The sequence below is a fragment of the Chelonoidis abingdonii genome, chromosome 2, assembly GCF_003597395.2.
Source record: "Chelonoidis abingdonii isolate Lonesome George chromosome 2, CheloAbing_2.0, whole genome shotgun sequence".
Classification (NCBI taxonomy): Eukaryota; Metazoa; Chordata; order Testudines; family Testudinidae; genus Chelonoidis; species Chelonoidis abingdonii.
The window spans coordinates 183,071,344-183,095,745 of record NC_133770.1 but is presented as its reverse complement, the minus strand read 5'-3'; the positions used below and the strand labels follow the sequence as shown (position 1 = coordinate 183,095,745).

The window sequence follows — 24,402 nt, the reverse complement described above, 5'->3', positions numbered from 1 at the left end:
CTGCGCTGCTTCTTGCAGCTCCGGCCCAGAGCAGTGAACCGCGGCCAGTGGGAGCTACGATTGGCCAAACCTGAGGACGCGGCAGGTAAACAAACTGGCCTGGCCCACCAGCGGCTTTCCCTGGCAAGCCACGTGCCAAAGGTTGACATGTTCCCTGATCCCTGATGTATTTTGTAATTTAACAGACAGGGGACTTGCTTACTGTTTGAGTTTACAGCACCAGTAACAAGCTTTTTCCAAGAAAGCAATACTAAAAATAACTGTACAGTTAAGTCCATCTCTTACACATTGTCACCTAAACCAACAGTACAAATCCAAGGTAACATCTTCAGCTCTATGGGACATGAGCAGAAAAATGTTTGTATAGTGCCCTCTGGTGGCTGATGCTAGGAATTGTCCAGGGAACTTATTCTAGCAAAGCAAGGTTTCATTTGAGACTATGTGAAAAAGAAAAACGGGACCCTAAGCAAAGATAGACACTTTGATCAGTTAATTGAGGCACATTAACAAACAAAGAATTACCAAACCAGAGTATTAAAATGAATTGTGCTCATTATTAGGATTGCAAAAATACTGCAAAACATTATTTACATTTTTTAAACAAATTCACTTTTACTGTGTTTGCCTCGCATTTATGTTCACGTTCCACAAATATTCTAGAAAATAACTTTACTGGACAGAATATTTGCCCAACAAGCAAATGTTGCAGAATATTCACTGAAAGCAATCTTTAGATTGGTAATTGCAAGTATTTGCACTGCATTCTAAGAGTTACGCTCATCAAGCCAGGGAGCAGAAAAAGAAAATCAAGACCTTTGTGTCATCAGATTAACTCAGGGGTGGCCAATCTGTGGCTCCAGAGCTGCATGTGGCTCTTCAGAAGTTAATATGCGGCTCCTTGTATTAGCACCGACTCTGGGGCTGGAGAGAACCTCCCTCCCAAGAGATGGATTTGTCGCAGCTCTTCGCCCTCCTGACAGAGAATCAGGAGTGGCAGCAGGCGACTCAGTCGCGGGCAGCAACAAGAGCAGCAGACCGCCCAGCTTCAGCAGCAACAACAGCTCGTCGAGCAGCTGGGGACTCAACAGCACCAGCTGATTCAAGACCTGGTCAAGCAGCATCAGGAGTTCCAGCAGCAATGCATCCGGCAGCTCTTGGCGGCGCAGGCCCCACGGGGTGGGGGCCCAGCCTGGAGGTACCGATGGGGCTGCGCCCCAGCCCCCGATCCAACTGACGAAGATGGGCCCCGGCGATGACCCCGAGGCCTTCCTCGTCACCTTCGAGCAGGTGGCAGTCGTCACTTGGTGGGCCGCTGACCAATGGGCCTCTATACTGGCCCCGTACCTGACAGGGACGGCTCAGGCGGTCTATCGAGACCTGTCTGCTGAAGCCGCCCAGGATTATAGTCAGGTGAAGTCCACTATCCTGGACACTCTAGATGTGAGTCTGGAGACTTTCCGTCAACGGTTTAGAAGCCTGACCTACCCCACCGGGGCCCGGTCTCATATGGTGGCCCAGGAGCTCCGGGAGGCCTGCCGGCGGTGGTTGCAGCCTGAACGTCAAACATCAGAGGAGTTACCGGAACATGTGATCCTGGAGCAGTTCACACACATCCTCCCATTGCAGGGAAGGGCCCGGGTCCTCCGCCATTGGCCTGCAACACTGACCGCCGCCGTCACCTTGATGGAGGACTTCCTCGCCATGGAAGCACCAGTGGGCCTGGCTGGTCGAGCAGCCCCACCAGGGATGGGATGCCTAAACCCTGAGGAGAAGGCGACACTCACCCAGGCTGCAGCACCACCTGGGCAATCGGCTCGAGCCCTGACTCCGACCCCGCGGAAGATGTACCAGAGCCCTCCTAGGGACACCCTCGGGACCTGGCTCTGATCGGGATGAGCCGACCTGGGGCCCTGTTTTTCCTGCAGCGAGAAAGGCCATCTCCAGCAGGACTGCCCCAGACGGGAATGCACCTTTGGCCAAGTCTGTTCCGGGGAGGCTCGTGCCCACCGCCCACAGACTGCCAAAATTATTGTGCCCATGGTTGTTGAGGGGTACCCGACAGTGGCCCTCCTCGACTCAGGCTGTGGACAGACATTGATCCACAAACACTTAAGTCCCCAGGCCGATGCACACCTGGGTGAAATCCGCCTGCAGTGCATCCACGGCGATGTATGGCCTTACCCCAGCGCCCAGGCCCAACTGACGATAGATGGAGTTACGTAACGGATGGTAGTGGGTCTCACACCAAGGCTGGCATAGTTGGTGATCCTGGGCCGGGACTGGCCCGAGTTCCCGGCCATCCTACGCCAACATGCCGGAGGCAGCCTGGGCCCTGTACCAGCCTTGGAGGGGGAGACCCCGGAGACTGAGGAAGACGAGCGAGAGGCCCCGGAAACTGAGGAGGATGAGCAGGAAGCACCCAACCCCACTGTCAAGATAAGGGAACAGGAGGATGTTTCCCCGGGAGGGGTGGGAGATCCCTCGACCCCCACAGACTTCTGCCGGGACCAAAGGGCCGACCCCACCCTCAGTCCGGCATATGAGCAGTTGGCCGCGATGGACGGGACCATCCTCGATCCAGGTCGGACGACTCAATGGCCACACTCTGAATTGCGGCAAGAGCGCCTGTATCGCGTTGAGAGAGACCCCCACACCCGGGAGCCCCAGACTCAACTCCTAGTGCCCCGATGTCACCGACGGGCGGTCATGAAGCTGGCTCACGATGTCCCGGCCACTGGACACCTGGGTCCCGAGAAGACCCTAGCCAGGATACTGGGACGCTTCTTTTGGCCGGGTATACCCCAGGAGGTAAAAGACTATTGCAACTCCTGCTCAGATTGCCAGTTGGCTGCCCCAGCAAGAACTCCCAAGGCACCGCTGGTCCCGATGCCGCTAATCAAGACCCCCTTCGAGCATGTGGCCATGGATCTGGTGGGACCCCTCCCCAAGAGCGTTGCGGGGTTCCAGTACATCCTAGTGATGCTGGACTATGCCACCCGGTTCCCCAAAGCGATTCTTCTCCGTAATTGTCACAGCCCGCACCATCACAGGCGAGCTGGTGAAGGTCTTTGCCCGCGTCGGCTTGCCCCGGGAGATCCTCACGGACTAGGAGACCAACTTTACCTCGCGGCTGTTACAGCAGGTGTGTGGACTCCTGGGGATCAAAAAGCTGTGAACATCAGTGTATCATCCCCAGACCGATGGGTTCAATCGAACCCTGAAGGACATGTTGCGGAAGTTCCCCCCAGAGGACCTACACCGGTGGGACCAGCTACTCCTGCCCTTGCTCCTGGAGGTACGAGAGGTCCCCCAGTCATCGACCAAGTTCTCACCTTTTGAACTACTGTATGGCCGCCGACCCCGGGGCCTCTTGGACCTGATGAGGGAAACCTGGGAGCAAACCCCATCACCTGCCCAGGGTCTCCTAAAATATGTGCTCCAGCTACAGGAGCGTCTTAAACAGGCTGGGACCCTGGTGCGAGCAAACTTGAAAGCCGCCCAAGAAACGCAGGCCCAGACTTACAACTGGGACGCACGAACCCGCGACTTTCAACCCGGAGATCGGGTCCTACTCCTCCTTCCCTCCAGTGAGTCCAAGATCCTGGCTCAGTGGCAAGGGCCGTATGAGGTGGTTCGAAAGGTGGGCCCGGTTACTTATGAGATCCATCAGCCTGACCGGCAAAAACAGGTCCATCGGTACCACGTCAGCCTTCTCAAACCCTGGCAGGAACGAGAAGGTCTGTTGATCAATCCCTACCCACCGGAACCCGAGCTCGGACCCCAGGTGAACCCGGCCGAAGACCCCGAGGAACCCCAGCTTGGGGAGACACTGATGGAGGAACAGCTCAAACAAACCCAGTGCCTCCTTCAAGCGTTCTCCCGGACTTTTACGGCTCAACCGGGGTATACCTCCCTGATATATCATCGAATTCAGACTGAGCTGGGGGTGGTGATCCGAGGCGTGACCAGGCCCCTGCCGTATCACCAGAAGCGGATCGTTGACAAGGAAGTACGGGCTATGCTAGACCTGGGGGTGAGTCCAGTCGTCCTGGTGCCAAAGCCCGATGGCTCCCAACGTTTTTGCATTGACTTTAGACGCATTAACGCTGTCTCCAAGTTCGATGCCTATCCCATGCCCCGAATAGATGAGCTGTTGGCCTGATTAGGAGAGCTCCGCTATATCACAAACCTGGACCTAAGCAAGGGATATTGGCAGATCCCGCTGGAATCAGCCTCCAGGGAAAAGACCGCGTTCGCCACTCCTATGGGCCTAAAGCAATTCATGCGGATGCCTTTCGGCCTTCATGGGGCACCCGCTACTTTTCAGCGCTTAATGGACCACCTCCTCCAATCACATCAGGACTATGCGGTGGCTTACCTGGATGACGTAGCCATCTATAGTCGCCAGTGGGAAACCCACTTAGAGAGAGTCGCCGCCGTCCTGAGGTCCTTGCGGGCGGCCGGACTCACGGCCAACCCTAAGAAGTGCCACATCGGCTGGCGAGAGACCACCTATTTGGGGTACACCATCGGAAATGGGCAAGTGAAACCCTTCGTGAACAAGGTTCAGGCCATCGCAGCCTGTTCCCCACCAACCACGAAACACCAAGTCCGCCAGTTTTTGGGGCTGGCAGGATACTAAAAACGGTTCATCCCCCCAATTCGTGGCGATGGCCGCCCCCTTGACGGGGCTCCCTACCAAGGACAGCCCGTGACAAGTGTGCTGGACCCCTGAATGTGATGAGGCTTTCCAGTCACTCAAGGCAAGCCTCTGCAGTAAGCCTGTCTTATTTAGCCCCGACTTCACTCGGCCATTCATCCTGCAGACGGATGCTTCGGAGGTGGGGCTCGGGGCTGTCCTCTCACAGGAGGTGGATGGGGAGGAGCATCCGGTCCTCTGCATCAACCGGAAACTGTTCCTCCATGAGAAAAACTATGCTGTGGTTGAAAAGGAAGCCGTCGCAGCAAAGTGGGTGTGTGACGCCCTGCGATACTGCTTCCTTGGGGCCCCTTCACCTTGGTCACTGACCATGCGGCCCTTCAGTGGTTGGCCTGTATGAAGGACCACAATATGCAGCTCCAGCGGTGGTACTTGGGCCTGCAGCCCTACGCCCTCACTGTCTGCCATAGGGCTGGGAAGGATCGCGCAAACGCAGACTTCCTTTCCCGCCTAGGGGGTATGGATGGGCTTGGCACCGTTGCACGGGAGCCAGCCTTGGGGGGGGGGGGTGTAGCGAGGCGCCCTGGTTCCCCGCCATGCCTGAAAGGGACGAGCCAGAACAGATGCCGAGGTGGGCGGAGCCACCCCTGCCAGTCCCTGCCCCCAGGAAGTTAAGGGGAGGGACAGGAAGTATAAAGGACTGGCCCCAGCGCTCAGTTGACCGCTGGCCTCTGGAGGGGACAGACGCTGGTGCTTGAGCTCCCACTGGGCCCAGCCTGCCCCATGCTCGGTATCCAGAAAAGTGCTGGCCTGAGCTTCCCCGTACCTGGTATCCAGAGGAGCTACCTGAGCTTCCCCATGCCCGCTATCCAGAGGAGTCGCCTGAGCTCCCCTACAGCCAGTATCCTGAGGAGCCCATAGTCTGGGACCCACCGGACGAAGCCGGCGAGAGACAGGTACCTAGAGAGGGGGAGACTGGAAGTGGCCCGGGGGTAGCCGACCCCAGTCTGGTTCCAGGGGACCCCGAACCAATGTCAGTGTGTTGCGGCCAGGATCCCCACTGACTGCAGCGAATCTTTGCCGCTACCAGGGCCCCGGGCCAGGATGCAGTGGAGTGGGAGGGCCTGCGTCCTCCCTGCCACCATTCCGAGGATGGCAGACTCCCTCTCCCCCTGGCCTGAAGAGGTCTTCTTTACTGTTTAACTCGCTGTATTTGCTCAGCCCTGCTGAAAGGCCTGAGCCTGAACTGTTTGCTGCCGCGCCCTGCTCCAGGGCCGGGCTTACGGACTCTGTGTCTGCCCAGCCCCTGTTGAAGGGCCGGGACTCTGACTTGCTTAGAGACTGTTTGTTTGCTCAGCCCCCCTGAAGGGTCTGAGCTCTGGACAGATTGCTGCTGTGTAGCGAGGCGCCCTGGCTCCCCGCCACGCCTGAAAGGGACGAGCCCCAGCACCGGACCCTTACACATAGGCTGAAATATAAAACATTTATCAAATTTCAAATAACTAATGGGAGGGAAAGATGATCTTTTTGGAGACAGTTCAGGCATAGAAAAAAGGGCTACATAAAATGACTAAATTGTTCACTCCAAATAATTCACAGTTTACTAATTATGCATACATTTAGAACCCAGTTCTGTCATCAGATGCACATGCATACAGATGCAGTTCTGGTGTCCCATGTTTAAGAAGGATGAATTCAAACTGGAACAGGTTCAGAGACGGGCTACTAGGATGATCTGAGGAATGGAAAACCTGCCTTATGAAAGGAGACTCAAAGAGCTTGGCTTGTTTAGCCTGGCCAAAAGAAGGCTCCGGGGGGATATGCTTGCTCTATATAAATATATCAGGGGGATTAACGTTAGGGAGGGAGAGGAATTATTTAAGTTTAGTACTAATGTAGGCACAAGGACGAATGGGTACAAACTGGATATTAGGAAGTTTAGACTTGAAATTAGACGAAGGTTTCTAACCATTAGGGGAGTGAAGTTCTGGAACAGCCTTCCGAGGGAAGTAGTGGGGGCAAAAGACTTATCTGGCTTTAAGACTAAGCTTGATAAGTATATGGAGGGGATGTTATGATGGGATAGTTTAATTTGGGCAATTGATTTTGGTTTATTGGCAGATAAGTCTGCTCAATGGTCTGTGAGGGGATGTTGGATGGGATGGGAACTGAGTTACTGCAGAGAATTCTTTCTTGGGTGCTGGCTGGTGAGTCTTGCCCACATGCTCAGGGTTTAGCTGATCGCCATATTTGGGGTCGGGAAGGAATTTTCCTCCAGGGCGGATTGGCAGAGGCCCTGGAGGTTTTTCGCCTTCCTCTGCAGCGTGGGGCATGGGTCGCTTGCTGGTGGATTCCCTGCAGCTTGAGGTCTTCAAATCTCAATTTTGAGGATTTCAATAACTCAGTCATGGGTTCGGGGTTGTTATAAATGTGTATGGGTAGGGTTTTGTGGCCTGCCTTGTGCAGGAGGTCAGACTAGATGATCATATTGGTCCCTTCTGACCTATGAGTCTATGAGTCTATGAGTCTATGATGACTTCAAACAATTCCTACACTGACAAGATATCAGACTTTTACTCCAAAGGATCAGACTCCCCTCTTATTGTCTGTGCCTCAGTTTCCCTACTTGTAGATGGGATTAATGATAATGTCGTTTGAAGGGTGCAAGTCACTATAGAAGAGTTACATTGGTCCCAGGCTATGAGAGAAAGAAGATGAATGAAATAGTATATTTTATTCGACCAACTTGTTGTTGAAAGAAAACAAGCTTTCAATCCGAAGACCTCTGTGTAGTTCAAAAGCTTGTCTCTTTCACCAACAGGAGTTGGTCCAATAAAAGATACCTTACCCATCTTGTCCCTATGAAAGAGCTAGTTATTAATTATTGTTTTATTTATAAAGTGAAATTCACTTTAAAATAGGAGAAATGACTCAATCTGCCTTTTCTGCAACATTCTCAAAATATTAAAAATGACCTTCTGTCCAGTAAACAATTGGGAAATGTCAGGCTAAGCTGTTTAGAGCCTCCAATAATTCTTCAATTTACAATAAAAACTGTTGAATAGAGTTCACTGGAAAATCTTTAGTGGAATCATTTTCTATTGCAAAATATAATTCCATGGCAATCAAAATGTTTCTCAAAATTCTGCTGATTTTGGCAATTTTTTATTTTGGAGAAAAGCCCCCCAAAATTTCTGACAATGCTGAAACATTCCATTTTGACATTTATTGAACAAAACATTCTGATTTTTTGTTTTGAAACTACCTTTAGTTTTAATTTTTTAAAATTTTGTATTATATACTATCATATAAAATACAAACATTGCAATAAAAATTTTTGATTTTGTTTAAAAAAATGTTTCAACTGATCCAAAGTGATTTTTCTCCCCAGAATTTTCCTTCACTAAGGATTTCAAAATTTGCAGGTTTCATTTTGATTTAAAAGAAGCCAGATTTCAAAATCTTGAAATCCTTCACAAAATAGAGTTCTTATCCTCCTCCAGCTTTACTACTGAGCTTTCCTACTATAGCCAAGGTTACCATGATAGCTATATGGATTGAGGTTCAAAACAGATGGATGATCTATTGGAGACAGCCCATAGTTTTGTTTGAACTGGAGGACTTTAGGGCAATCTGAGCATCTAGATAGAATTTTGTCATCCTTTGGCCTCATTTTCAACATGCTGATAAGACAAGCTAATGCAAATATAGTTAACAAGTGACTGTCCTATAAATGTCTGTAAGAAAATAGACTATCAATAATAGATCTACATCCCTTTTGTGTGGCTGGCCCAGTTTAAGATTATCACTATATACAATGTAGTAACCTTATGCACTCAAAGGATTTGTGGTTACTGTCAGCTGTGATTTGAGATTCAGGTAATTTTAAGATATTTTCCTCTTTAATATCAGTTCTCCAAAAGCTGAAAAGGTGATTTCAGTCCCTTGGTCCTGATGATGGAGGAAGAGGTCTTGACAGTGATTCAGGAGAGGAAGAAAGTGAAGCAATATCATGGGCTATATAGGGGAATTTTTCCCAGCATGATGATAACCTCACAAGTTGCACCAAAACACCAAAAGAACACTCAGAAAAAGCTTAGACAACTGCGTTAGCAGGTGGAACATGGTGTACATTGATTAGAGGACTGTTTCTTACATGCCAGTAGATGGAGCTCTATTAATCGTCTCCATACACACATATGCACAGATACTGCTTTTAAATAGGGCCCCTATAACTATTGACAATAGACTCCTGGAACTCATTATTTAAGTGGGAAAAGGGTTCTCTTATTTTTAATGTCACTCTTTCATCTTTACAGAGAGTGAAGTATTTCTAATATTTGTGAATATGTGCTTCCCTTAGAATTGTACAGCTTTTAATACATTTTAAAAAAATATCTACATGACAGTGTCAAAGTATCCATCTGTGCATTATAAGGCCCATTGACTTCAGCAGAATGGTTGAGTGCATAAAAGAATGAAGGTTCAGGCCCTATGAGTGCATCAAACTACCTTTAGCATTCTGATCTGCTTGAATGTGTGAAGAGTTATTTGGAACCTTATTCAGGAAAACACAAGCACATGCTTAACTTTTTCAGCATGTGCTTCAGCAGGATTTAAGCATGTGCTTCAGTGCTGTCATGAATGGAAATAGTTTCCTGAATTGGGGACTAAAGCTGTAAATTTTAGCATGGATAACTGTGCAATCCAAAAAGGTCAGCTCAAAAATATGATTTTAAATTCACACCACCACTCAGGAGAGCACCAGGGATGCTCACTCTGATCAGTCATTTCATGGTGCATAAATAAGAGAAGGTGCCTTGAATTGTTCTCACCTGTTGTGTGCTCAGATCCTAATTTAGCCCTTGTGTTGTTATTATCCATGCCACTTTAACTGTATTTATTTGATCCTTGTTGATACCCACTGAGCAGTCTTTTTTCCATCCATTCTATAATATTTCTATTAGAATTTTTATGGTCACTAATTTTATCTGCACTAATCCCTAGTTTATTCTAACTGGACACAAAAGTTCACCTAAATATTGCCCATAAAATACATAATGGACTTGAGGGACAACTGTAAATTTATTTACAGTTTCTTGATCCATAATCCTTTGTTCCCCCATCATCTGTACATTATGTATTAACTGCAGACAAACCCCTGTACCTTTGTTCTTCCATTCAGTACACCCACGGCTGGTCATCTTTCTACCATTTTTAATACTTAAAAGGTACCAGACTGATTTTCTTACAATACATCTCTGTTGACACAATGCTAGCCAAGTGGGATTTCTCATATGTTTAGGACATTAGCTAACAAAATCACTGTCAATCTATTGTTCAATTTCTAAATGTCCTTTTTTAAAAAAAAAAAATCCCTGCCTGTAAATAGCCCTTGGAAGTTTAGAAGTGAAATCTGTTTCTTCCATCAAATATTTTGTCTTTATCTTTCACATACATATTCTGGTCTAGAGTATATATAGACTTCTTTCTGTATCATAAGGGCAAGACAATGGAACATTTGTTTTGTAAATATATATTACAACAACAACTAGGTCTGCGTTCAGGAAAGCACTCCTGTTCAGGAAAACAATTAATTATATGCTTAACTTCAGGCACATATTTAAATCCAACTGAAGTCATTAGAATTTAAGCATGTACTTAAAGTTAAGCACATGCTTGCATGTTTTCTAGAACAGGATGTTTAAGTGCTTTCTTGAATAGAGGCCTTAGTTATTGATTCCTTTTATTATGCCTAGTTCCATTGCCCTGGGCTCTCTCACAAACACCTTGTGGTAGCTTGACTGTCATCAAAGCTGAATGACTGCTACTCTTGAGCATACAGCAAATGACACTTAAGCATCACAAGGTTGATAAATTAGCATGTAGCCTCCGCAATGCTTCTACCACAGCTTGCTTGAGAAATGACCACACACTACAGATTGCTGTACTTCTGACATTGTTGATTTTAGTCTGCTCTTCCTCCAGCTTGTTCTGTTTCTCCTTCATTTCTTGACCTTTTTTTTCCATGCTGCCACCAGCCTACTACAGCCTAAGAGCCAGATCCAAAGCACACTGAAGTCAGTAGAAGACTTGGGCTTTGCATCCAGCCCTAAATGGCAGAACAGTAGATTTGCAATCTGATTTCATCACAGTTTCGTTTTATTTGACATGTAATTGTGTTACGTTTATGGATTTAAAATGTACTTTGTAGGACATATCTTTTTGATAGTTCCATCTTTAATCTTCGGATTGTCTTCCAGAGACTCGCTTGTACTAATAAGCTCTTTGTAACACACTCTTAACTTGGGGAAGATTTTTTTCCCTCTGGGTCATAGTCTGATTTCATCTATTCTTGGGCAGATGCTTTTAATTTCCCAAATATGTCTGCAATGCTGATATAAATAACCTGTAGTCATCCAGCTTACCACTACAATCAGTTTCGGATGAAATGTTTTTACGTTGTTTACTCCACCAGATTTAGAAGATATTAAGTCTAATTGTGTTATCTTCTCTTCATCTTTCTTGATTTCATTTTTCCCCTCTAAATCCCATGATATTCTAAAATCTCTGTAACTCATGTCTTGATTTTAATTTACTGATAAGCTAAAACCTTTTGGAGTCATATTTCACATATTTTACTGAGCTCAGGCTGTGGTAAGTTTCCATTTGAATTCCTGACATTTTTTAAAATCTGTTTTAACATGCCTCTGAATTCCTGTCATTCCTTATTTCGTTTCTTCCTGCAGGTATGATCTAATCTTTTCCTTTTTGTCCCTCTTAATCGATTTAGGTAGACATTGTGGAGGTAGATACTTCTGGAAGGCATAGTTATCCAGTGTGTTTACATTACTGATTTGAACTATAGATGAAATGGGCCCTACTTTTGACTGTAGATAGTGATGTGTGAGTGGTTGTTGGGGAATGTACTGATTCTCATAAGTACTGTAACTTGATAGGCTAATTACCCTTAATGAAAGAGGATCCAAAATTTTTATCAGGCTCTTTATACTGACTAATGTGACAAAGAATGGGGTTTTCAAAAGCACCTGTTTGATGTAGGAGCATAGTCACTTAAGGGCTTCTCAACACAATATTTGTACTGCTTTGCTATGGGCTTGTCTATATGAGCATGTCGCAGCAGTTTAATTTAAATCCATCTCTAAATCAATATAGTTAAATATGAGCAAAAGAATGTGCAGACACTCATTTCAGTATTAAAAAAAGAGGCTTATTTTGGTTTAGCTAAAACTGTTCCTAATCAACTTCGAATAAACCAAGATAATCCATTCTTGCATCAAAATAAGAGCATCAAGACACTCTTTCGCACTATTTTAACCATATCAGTTTAAAGTCACATCTTAATTTACACCAGTTCAACTTTCTTGTGTAGACAAGGCCTAAATTAGGGCACATCTACACTGGTAAAGTTACAGCACTGGCAGTTACTGCACCGGTCAGAAAGCACAAAAGGAAAACCACTATTGTGTGTTTACACTGACATCTGCCTGTGCAATAGCATTTTTCACACATGCGGCACCTGCAGTGGTACTTGGAGCAGTGCACTCTATCCCACAAAGCATCTCTTTCTCCTTTGCCACTAAAACTTGTGGGAAGGCAAAGAGGGTTGTGGGGCATCCTGGGTCCAGTTCCAATGCCCCGTGATGCATTGCTTTGCATCCAAGTAATCCCTGTGTTTCCATCCACATTTGGCGCCATCTTTCAACGGTTTGTGTACTACACGCCCTGCCTCTTTCGGGCTGCAGGAATGGATCCCGAACTGCTGACCAGTATGCTGCTCGCTCTGACCAACACGTCATGAATGGCAGTGCAGTTACTCCTTAAACTGCAAAGGCAAGAGGAGTGCGACATTGATCTCACCATGTGAAGTAGCTATGACACAAGATTGCTTGTGGCATTCACAGAGGTGCTGACCAAAGTGGAATGCCACTTTTGGGCTTGGGATACAAGCACTGAGTGGTGGGATCACATCGTCATGCACGTCTGGAGCTGAGACGTGGCTGCAGAACTTTCACACAAGGAAAGCCATATTCATGATGAGCTCACCCCATCCCTGAGGCACAAAGACACGAGAATGAGAGCCTGCCCTGTCGCTGGAGAAGCGCGTGGCGATTGCTCTGTGGAAGCTGGCTACTTCAGACTACCAGTGATTGGTCACTAACCAGTTCGTAGTCGGAAAGTTGACCGTTGAAGTCGTGTTGATGGAAGTGTGCAGGCCATTAATCTCATCCTGTTCTGAAAGACCATGACACTGGGCAACATGCGTGACATTGTGAATGGCTTTGCACAAATGGGCTTCCCTAACTGCAGAGGGCTGATAGATGGCACATACATTCCAATTCTGGCACCAGACCACCTAGCCACCGAGTACATTAATCGCCAGGGGTATTTCTCAATGGCTCTCCAGGCGCTTGTGGTTCACCGTGGGCATTTCACAGACATTAATGCAGGCTGGTCCGGAAATGTGCATGACACACACATCTTTCAGAACACCGGCCTGTTCAAGAAGCTCCAAGCAGAGACTTTCTTCCCGGACCAGAAGATCACCATAGGGGAAGTCGAAATGCCCATTGTGATCCTGGAAGACCCCACCTACCCCTTAATGCCGTGGCTTATGAAGCCATACAGGGGGCAACTTGACAGCATCAAGGAGCAGTTCAACAACAGGCTAAGCAAGTGCAGAATGACTGTTAAGTGTGCATTTGACCTTTTAAAAGCCCACTGGCGATGCCTGCATGGGAAGCTGGACATGGCCAATGACAATATTCCTATGCTTATAGCCAGGTTTTGTATGCTCCATAATATTTGTAAAGGGAAGGGTGAAAGCTTCACTCAGGGCTGGTCCTCAGAGGCTCAGCACCTGGAGGCTGTTTGAACAGCCAGAGACTAGGGCTTTTAGAGGGGCACAGCATGGGGCCATAAGGATCAGGGATGCCTTGAAGCAGCAATTTGAAGCTGAAAGCCACTAATATTTGTTGCTATGCCCGGGATTGCAATTCTTGTGATGCTAGGAGGTGACTGGTTCACATGATGCAAGAAGGGGCCATAACATAATTCTATATTGCAGTGCTCTTTTTGCTTTCACTTAATAGAATCAAGATTGCTTTCAAACAAACACAATTCTTTTATTAAAAGACAACAATCAAAGGAGAGAGTCAAACGAAAAAATTCATCAGCAGGGAGGGGGATGGAGGAAGGGAAGGTCTCCAGAGGAGAAGGGGTCCCGGGACAGCTACAGACCTGTGTATGTCCAGGGATCATACCCAATCTTCTCCTTTGGAGTATAATGCAGTGGGTGCTGTACTTCAGCAGGGCCAAACTGCAGAAGGATGGGCGTTGAGTGCAGTGGGAGTCCACACTGCTGGACTGTGAGGAGGGAGGAGTGGAATGCTGTGAGTAGAGAGTGGAACCAGGAGGTGGATAACAATGTGTTGGCAGTGTTGGGGGGGGCACATGGGAAAGAGCTTTGTGACAGCAGCTGCAGGGGAGGGCAGGCACAGAGCTGCTCAGTATGAAGAGCTAATATCACCTGGACTGTGTCCACTTAGCGCTCCATAATGTTTAAAAGCCACTCTGTGGCTTCCTTCTGGTGTGCTGTGTTCTCCTTTCAGTCCCTTTTCTTGCTGTCCCGCCACTCCTTCAGTTCCTGTTTCTTGGCAGCGGAGTGCATCATAGCCTCACAGAGAAAGTCCTCCTTAGTTCTTGGCCGCTTTCTAATTCTGCGCAGCCATTCTGCCACTGATAATAAAGGGGGAGACTGGGCTCCCATGGTCATCTCTGTGAAGTTTAAATGCAACATTTTACAGAAGCAGTATTGTTTACAACACTGATTCAGTGATTTAAAACACTGCCAGTACTCACACACCTGTCACTAACTGGCTGACCCCAGGCAAGCACACGAGCAACAAGACACCCAAAATGGTGAGTAGCCACAGGGACTGGGTAAATCACTTCTCCCAGACCCTGCTGTACACTGGGCATGCGGCTTTTGGGGAGAGCCAGCACCGTAGGGGGGGACTGATAATCATTCCTGTCCCCACACTTTCCACAGGCTGTGTTCACTATGGAAGATACCTCACTGCTGATGGTGAACAGGGAATCAAGGGAGGGTCTTTTCCAAGCTTGCGGCTTCCACTCTGGTCCCTATGTGGCTCGCCTGTGTGCAGTAATGGTCCCACACACACACACACTCCATGACGGCACAGTGGTGTGGGAAAGTTACTGTTAATGTGGCAAGAAACAAAGCAGCTCTGCCGAGGAACCTGTGACAGCAGATTGCCCAGTATCTCCATGAGAGTTTCCTGGAGAGCTCTGAGGAAGAGATAGCTTAGTAGTTTGAGCATTGGCCAGTTAAACGCAGGGTTGTGAGTTCAATCCTTTAGGGATCTGGGGCAAAAATTAGTCTGGGGATTGGTCCTGCTTTGAGCAGGGGGTTGGACTAGATGACCTCCTAAGGTCCCTTCCAACCCTGATATTCTATGGAGTGAGGGAGTCTATCAGCAGCCTGTTCCACCCCTCAGACTAGGCATGCAGTGGGAGACAAGCCTGCTTTCTGCAGCCCTTCTCCCCCCCCTCCCGACACACACAACTTGTTTCAGCAATTCCCAGAATCAGATTCACTTACCAGGGGTCTCCTCTCCTGTTTGCACTTTGCCAAGATCTGACTGCTGTAACTGGCTAGGCTCCTCCAGGGTAGAAAAGAGATCCTAGCTGCATGCATCTCTGGCCTCCAGGTCATCCTCTACTCTGGTCCCCCTCCACATCCTCATCCAAGATTTCCTTCTCCTGGCTCAGTCCACTCTTGACTGGCACGCAAGCCAATGAAGTATCCACAGGGGCCTTTGCAGTGGAGGTGGGGTCACCACCAAGTATCACATCCAGCTCTTTGTAGAACTGGAAGCTTGTGGACGCAGCACTGGAGCAGCGGTTTGCCTCCCGCACCTTGTGGTAGGCGTTCTGAGGCTCCTTCACTTTTACCCTACACTGCAATGTGTCCCGGTCATGGACCCTTTCTGTCATGCATCATGAAATCTGTCCATAGGTATCATAATTCCTACAGCTGGAGTGCAGTTGGGACTGGATAGCCTCCTCACCTCAAATGCTGATGAGGTCCAGCAGGTCGGCATTGCTCCAAGCAGGGGATCGCCTTCAGGGCCAGCTCCAGGCACCAGCAGAGCAAGCAGGTGCTTGAGGTTGCCAAGGGGAAGGGGCAGCACGTCAGGCTCTTCAGCAGCAATTCGGTGATAGGTCTCTCGGTCCCTCTCAGAGGGAAGGACCTGCTGCCCAAGAAGAAAATGGTGTGGTGGAGCTGCCGCCGAAGTGCCGCCGATCGCAGCTTTTTTTTTTTTTTTTTTGCCACTTGAGGCGGCAAAAACCCTGGAGCCAGCCCTGATCGCCTGGTGCATGGAGCAGGCATGGCCACCTGGAAAGATGTGCCGAGACCACTGCATGCATCACCAAGCAAACAGGAAGGGCACTTTCAAATTTGCAAAAGAATGTACAGGCTGGGGTTGGTCACTTGAAGGCAGGGCAATAGAGTTCAAACCGATGACCAGAGAGGAGAGAACAGGCATTACGAGACACCTCCCGGAGGCCAGTCGCAGCGTCTGCACTGGCACTACAGCGCTATAGCCCCAGCACAGAAAGCTGTAAGCCTCTTGTTAGGGTTGGTTTTTCTAGAGCGCTGCAACAGCACAGTTTCTGCTCACTAAGCAGCTTGGCAGTGTGCACCTCAGGAGTTACAGCACAGAAAGCTGCTTTTCTGTTCAGGAAACTTGTCAGTGTAGACAAGCTCTAAATTCTCCTCTGCTCTATTTATGTCGTCATCTGCAATGTGATTGGTGGAAACTAGATATTTGCAGTCTTACCCTCAAATAATCTGTGAGAGGTGAGATAACAGGAATGCATGTATATGTGCACTGCAGATCTGAAAAAGATTAATTAAAGAAGGGAATAAGCCATTTGCTGATGAAGGTCTAAGCCCTGGGTAACACAAGAGAAGAATGGAAGCAGATATTTTCCAAGGAATATATACAACTGGAGTCTCCCAGGATTTTACTACTTCATCTTAAAACTACAGATTGGCCAAGAACAGATTAAATTTCATTTACATAAACAGATTACAAAGAGAAAACGTCTCATCACTTATCCCTTGTCAGATTGAGTCCAGAGCCGAGAATTACATAATGGATTGGTCTTTCAGTCTGTTTACATGGTCCTCAGTTCACCTGAAGTTTTTTAAAAAAAGAACTTGATGGATCTGCACAAAAAAAAAAGAGAAGGCTGCAGTGGTCACAGTTTCTTTCATAATGGTTACCTTTCAGCAGGCACTGTGCTATCCTGGAATACTGGAGGAAGAGGTCTTTTCATTATTATTGCACTTTAATATCACTCCATAATCTAAAATATCCCCCCACCCCAAATTATAATATAGTGGAAAGCCAATGAAGCTCCCATTAAAAATATAGATACTTTACTAGATTATGGAAGTAGCACATTGGTAAGGGATACTGGTACCAATGTGTTACTAACAGTTTACTGAGTAGGCCCTGAATTAAGTTTGGGTTGTGCCAACATACACTCAAGCACCGAGCCTGCTAGGCAGAATACCTGTCTGGGAAGAAAGTTACAAGGACAGGAAATGACTACCACCATCCATCTACCAACTGAAGCCAATGCTGTTCAAAAATTAGTTGGAAGGAGGTATGATTGAGCCCCATTTTAATAGCTCTCTCTGCCAGGCTGTGACACACTGGCCATAATTTAAAGCCAGTCACTCCTCCTCCCACCCTGGACAATCCTCAAGAACTAGCACTGGTAACTTGATAACTGCAAAGTGACACCGCTTGCCTTGTCCCTAGATGAATCTTTCCATTCCCCTGGACTGTACTGAGCTTTTGTAAATAATTGTCTGTGCCAACTTCAGTGAATCTGGCCCTAGATCTTCAGGGACAAAAGTTTCCCCAAAAAACACATGAGTATTTCAAGACGTATGTTTTAAAAAAAGAAAGTTTAATGAAATGTGACTATTCTTATGTGATAGTTAAAACAAAAGTTAGTGGGTACATTATGATGTTCCTATAGATTTCTAATGACTTTTCTGATCTGGCTATCTGTATTTTTCAATTATGTTCACTCTTACACGAGTACAGTTTTCACATTAATAGGCCTGCACGGATTCTGCAGTTTGAATGTATTCATACTGGGTGAAATTCACCCTTGAGAATAGTGCTAGCATAAGATCCATGCACCACTTAATTCCCATTTAACTCTTGTTTTGAGGGCTGAATAGGGATTTTAGCGGTGTATGGCATAGGCGTGTGCCGGCACTATGAACAGGCATAAATTTTACCAACTGGAGGGCAGGGAGTGTGTGTGTGTGAAAATCACAGTGTATCAATAATAAGAAAAAGGTAATTTTCTAAGAGGTAACAATTTCTTGATAAACATGGATATATATGTTAATATTCTTTTCCTTTTTAATAAATACTAAAAAAAAAGAGTAAGTCTTAGGTTTATGGGCACAAGTGTTTATGACTACATTTGCAAGTGCAACTTCCCTTCTGTATCCAAAGGAGATGATAATGTGTGCAAATGAAATTTAGGCATCTATCCATTTGTATGTGCAGTTACCTGATTTGCATGTGCAATCATGGCAACACCCTGTGATGGGGTGCACTCATCTCTTGTGAGCGCCTCCTTGGCCAAGTGTGCGCCTGCATACACTCTCTCTCTCTCTCTCTCTCTCTGATTGTCCCTCCTCTGGAGACAACATCTTCACCCTCTTGGGGCTTCCTGGCTACAGCTGTCCAGCTGGTTCAGTTTCCCCCTCGGGGGGTGGGGGAGAGGAAGAGGGCTCAGGCCACTTCCCCCAGTGGCTAATGGGGGGGAATGGGACCCAGGCCCACCCACTACTCCAGGTCCCCACCCAGGGACCCTGTAGATAACAGCTATCTGCTGTGTCCCTTTATCTAAGTCACACTGCTGCTCTAATTCCCTAGGTCACTTCCCCATCGCCCTGTGTTGTCTTCACCTTTACCTCAGGGTCTTGCCCTGATGGAGTCCCTGCAACCAGCTCAGGGCTCCTTCTTGCTCTCTCTGGCTTCTGGCAACACTACCTCATCTGCAATCCTGTAGCTCTGTCAGACAGCCACAGTCCTTCAGCTCTACCAAGGAACTGAATTCCTTATGGCCCTGCAGCTCTTCTTATTCTAGGCTACTGGGCCCTAATTGGCTGTGTGCCACACAGCTACTCTAGGCAGCTTGGAGAACCCTTTCCACTGTCCTTTTTTTAGGGCAGGGTATGGCAGAGCTATGAGGACTCCAGCAGGGGGCCTCAGAGAGTCTAGTATACCCCATCACATACCCTCACATATTTTCACATGGACCAGGAGTGGTTTGTGTTTTTATTTTTAAAGCTAAAAGTGTGAAGGCAACACACTGACAGCTTAGGAGTGGGGGTTTAGGTAGCTGTTCATCAGCACAGGTACAGTACCATGAGCAAACTTCCCCACGCTGCCTTGCTGATGAGTCTACCCCGTTCTGGAAGGACCATTCTTCGGACACATAATTGTATGATTTCACAGCAACAAAATAATTGCAAATGCACTCTGTTTAGCACCTATCTTTTCAGCTATAGTTTAAGAAACTTTTGTACTTTTATTTTATTTCTAACAAAGCTTGCACAACCAAAATCACCATAGAGCTGTGACCTTCACCTCCCTGTGTCCTTTCCACAGCTGTACTCCAAAAAAGACAGTTGGTTGTAAACTGCTTTAATTCATGCTAGCCCTGTTGAATCTGTTAAAGCTCCGACAAACATGATGTCAGCTGCTGACCCAGCAGGGCACCTTCAGGAGATTAGATTTCTTTAAATTACAAAAACACTTTCTTTACAGGAAGCAGCAGGCCTTTAAAGTCAATGTTTTATAATCCAGGTCAAGCTTAATTTTTTCACCCTTCACTTAGAATAACAGCATGAGCTTGGTTGACCTAACACTGCTGTACAGATGTCTGATGTAGCAAACACTATGTGAACATTAAGTAGCATTTAATGAAAGAATCTCCTGACTTCTGGATCTAGGCCAGTCCTAAAAGTTACGAGGCTTTTCAGTTTTCATATGCAGTATTTCATGAGGATGAGGATTATTATAATGCTGAATTAGAATTTCATTTAGAAATGTTTAAACTCTGACCTCTTCTTTCTTCTTTTTAATATACAGCACTGATTATTACTGTCTCAGACATTAGTACATGACTTGAGAAAGTATTTGTCAATTATCCCCAAACTTGGTAAGAACAAACTGTTAGGTAGATCTTAAAAGAGATATACGGACAGATCCTCAGCTGGTGTAAATGGGCAGAGTGGAGCTTCATGTGGTGTGAGGATAATGTACACCAGCTGAGTATCTCTCTCCATGATTAGGAACTCTACACTCTTCTTAGTCAAGCAGTGAATTACTTCAAAACTTGATTTAATGGAGTTTACCAGAATGTCACCCTAAGCTTTGTTCAGTGTGAGCATCAAGTTTGTTGTAGTTATCAGCATTGCAGTATGTTTTTAGTTTGATCTCTTGTGAGTAGCAGCTTAAATGCCCTGCGTGGCAAAATGAAACACAAGACTTTATTGTTTAAGATATAGGGCCAGATATTGCCATCTTTTATATCTCACTCTGTAGAGACCCATTATTTTCAGTGACACAGTTTGTGAAGTAAAGAACTGCCCAATGTGAGTAAGTGTGGCAGAATCTAGCCATTAATCTGCAAGTGTCTATTTTTATTTCTACATCAGTTTTTCCTATGGCATCAGATGGGTGCACGCAACAAAAGAGAACAATGGCACATGGAAATTCTGTCTGAACATTGGGCAGAGAGGTTTTAGTGATCCTGTTTTCTTTCTACTGAATGCTCGCAAGTGACACTGATCTGGCTACTTTGGGCTCCTCTTTTAAATAGATGGAAAAAAGTATTTTATATAGAGTTGGTTGCTTTGAATGTAGCTGGACAAGAAATACAAAACTGACCCCTGTCACGGAGTGTGGGGGAGTCAGAGCCCTGCACCCTCACTTCCTGCGAATCACCATGACTCTCAGCCAGCCAGTAAAACAGGTTTATTAGACGACAGGAACACAGTCCCAAGCAGGCCTTATAGCTACAACCAGGACCCCTCAGCCAGGTCCCTCTGGGGGCAAGGAGCTTAGACCCCTAACTTGGGGTTCCCTGCCTCTTCCCAGCCAGCCCAAAACTGAAAACAAAAACCTCCAGCCTTCCCCCCAGCTCCTCCTCTCCCTTTGTCCAGTTTCCCGGGCAAAGGTGTCACCTGGCCCCACCTCCACTCCTGGCTCAGGTTACAGACTCAGGTATCGTCCCTCAAATAAAGTCATCCCCTACTATCCCATCCCCAATGCAGACAGTCCCAGTAAAACTAGACGACATTCCCCAGTCAATCCACCCTGCTCCCTACTGCGTCACAACCCCACTGACATTTGTCTGGCCATGTTCAAAGTCAGTTTTCATTACCTTGTTTGTATTTCTAAATAAAATACTGTCATATAAACACAAAGGGTGAAATTCACCTGATCCAGAGAGCCCATCTCCAGGTTCTGTATCACCTAAGTCCCAGGTAAACCTTCAGGATAGGGCTGAAATGGCACATAAATGGTACATAGGCTTCAAGTGGATTCTCTGCATAGCGGTGAAAACTGCTTGAAGAAAAATGAAATTGCTCCACTTATCACACAAGTATAGCTACTCTTGGGGCCTATCTTACATATAGGTTGTACATTTGCGTTAGTTACACTATAGCAAATTTAGGAACATGTAGAAGGTGGTTGGCAAGCTTCATAATAACCTCACATAAAACAAGTACTCTTTGCTGGGGATGGGGGGAAGTGTCAAAAAATCACAGCAAGATTGAGTAAACAGTTCTATGACAGATTTAGCACTGAAATTGTTGATAACACAGTATCTGTACTCTACACTTTAGTAGTTCTCTGATTATCAACAGGACAAAAATATATTGGCCTAACAGCAACCCATTCTCCACTTGTCCCCTGCAAAGCTATAAAGGGATCTGATGGCACCTTCAGCTTGCACTTTAAATTTGTCCATGATGTCCATTTCGCAGATGGTGCCACAGAGTGCTGCGGTTTGTCTGTTCCAACCCATTTTTCATCTGACTGACTCCTTTTGGCCCCTCTCCTGACCCAAGCACAATACATTGGGAATTCTCCATTTTAAAGGCACACCAGCATGCATTTTGCTGCAGAGCCAAGTTGTGGGTTAAAAAAAATGTATACATGCTGCCTTAGGTATTCTGCGTTACTATTCGGAAGGGTACTGACACTGCACCCACTTACACCAGGTTGGACTTTGGCTAAGGAACCATTTTGTTTTGTATTTTAATTTGGTCACTGAACATATCAAGGGAACTTTTACAGGAATCTCTGTGAGCAAAGTAACAGCACGTGGATATAAATATATTTGAGCACCTCTCTCTCCACACTTTTCTAGAAGAGCAATCAGCAGCAAATGCTGTTGAAGAAACTGTGCCTTTAAAGTGATTAGCAATGTACCGATACAGATGTAATTAAAATATGATTGCTGGGAGAGTGGTGGGCTTTTTTTCATGTGATAGCGCCAGCAATCTCGCTGGACGAGTCCAGTGTCATTTGATTTCACAGACCAGTATCATCTGATCCCCTGGATATTTCAGGCATTGCTGACTGCTGCTTTCTAAGAACACCAGTTTCTGGCACGTAAATTCATTAGAGGTCAGATTGCTTTCTGTCCTGCACTGTGCCTCACAGAGCACAAGTGGAGAGTGTTACTCTAACTGAAATAAATAATACTGTAACTACTAATACATTTTTTCAGTGCCTACATTTATCCTGCCTTCCATTTATACAGTGCCTTTCACCACAAACACTATAACACACTTCATAAATTTATCTAACTGATAAAAAAAAACTACAGATGGGATGATTTTATTTCAAGAGGTTTATACTTTAGAGCAACTGGAAAATTTACATGTGCAGAGGCAACCATTTAACCAGTGTAGTAATTATGAATCGTAGAATCTTAGAAATGTAGGAGTGGAAGAGACCTCCATAGGTCATCTAGTCCAATCCCTGCACTGAGGGTGGACTAAGTATTTTCCAGATCATCCCTGACAACAGGTTTGTCTAACTTGTTCTTAAAAACCTCCAGTGATGAAGATTCCACAACTTCCATAGGTAATTTGTGTCAGTGCTTAACTGCCCTTACAGTTAGGCAATTTTTCCTAATGTCTAATCTAAATCTCCCTTGCTGCAGTTTAAACCCAGTACTACTTGTCCTGTCCTTAGTAGAGAAGGAGAAGAATGTATCAACCTTCTCTTTATAACAACCTTTTACATATTTTAAAACTATTGTCATGTGTCTCCCCTCCCCCGCATCATTTCTTCTCCAGACTAAACAAACCTAATTTTTTGTTTTCAGTCTTTCCTTGTTGATCACATTTTCTAGACCTTTAATCATTTCTGTTGCTCTCCTTTGGACTTCCTCCAATTTGTCCACATCTTTCCTGAAATGTGGTGCCCAGACCTGGGCACAATACTCTAGTTCAGGCCAGTGCTGAGTAGCATGGAAAAATTACTTCTTGTGTCTTGCTTAAACATTCCTGCTAATACATCCCAGAATTATGTTTTCTTTTTTTTTTTTTTGCAACAGCATTACACTGTTGACTCATATTTAGTTCGTAGGCCGTCATTTCCCATTTTATATTTATGCAAATAATTGTTCCTTCCTAAGAGTGGTACTTTACACTTGTCCTTAATGAATTTCATTTTTTTTATTTCAGATCATTTCTCCAGTTTGTCAAGATCATTTTGAACTGTAATCTTGTCCTCCAAAGCTCTTGCAACCTCTCCAGCTTGGTATCATCCACAAACTGTACAAGTATACTCTCTGTGCCATTATACAAATCATTTATGAAGATATTGAATAAAACTGGACCCAGGACAGATCCCTGCAAGACCTCACTTGATATGCCCTTCCATCTTGACTGAACCATTGATAAGTATTAAATTTGGCTTTCCTGCCAGTTGTGCACCCCTCCCCAAATATTGCAGGTTCATCTAGGCTATACTTCCCTATTATGCTTATGAGAAGGTCATGTGAGACAGTATCAGAAGTCTTACTAAAGTTGAGATATATCACATCTATGCTTCCCCCCATCCATAATTATTTGTTCTTTACAAATCCATGTTGACTATTATTTACCACCTTATTTTCTTCTAGGTGCTTACATATTGATTATTTGCTCCATTATTTGCTTGGTCTGGGTACTGAAACTAAGCTGATTGGTGTATAATTCCCTGGGTTGTCGATCATCATCATCCTCGTATTCCCATTACACTTCTGGCATTTAGGGCAAAGACGAAGCTCCTCCACTCCTGACTGTTTCTGGCAAGTCTTTCAATGGTTCCCCAGCTGTGCCCCAGGTTTTTCAGCTCAGCTTCCACTGCTCTTCACCATGTTGTTTTTGGGTGGCCTCATTTTTGCTTGCCTTCAGGTGTCCATCTTAGTGCTATTCTGGTGATGGAATCAGTTTCCCTTCGAAGCACATTGCCAGTCCATCTCCAGCGCCTCCTGGTAATGATGGTGCTCGTATTTTCTTGGCTGCATTGTGTGAATAGTTCTTGGTTTGAGATTGTTCTGGGACAAAAGATATGGAGGATTTT

The 24,402-nt window shown here is 46.0% G+C and overlaps 1 long non-coding RNA gene across 1 annotated transcript in view; it reads right to left on the bottom strand.

Moving 5' to 3' along the window:
- Positions 1-16,708: 16,708 nt before the first annotated feature.
- Positions 16,709-24,402, bottom strand: part of LOC116832509 (uncharacterized) — a 174,117-nt gene continuing 166,423 nt past the window's right edge. The window contains exon 4 of the long non-coding RNA XR_012655319.1: positions 16,709-16,940. This is a non-coding gene — a long non-coding RNA (uncharacterized LOC116832509). The remainder of the gene's footprint in view (positions 16,941-24,402) is intronic.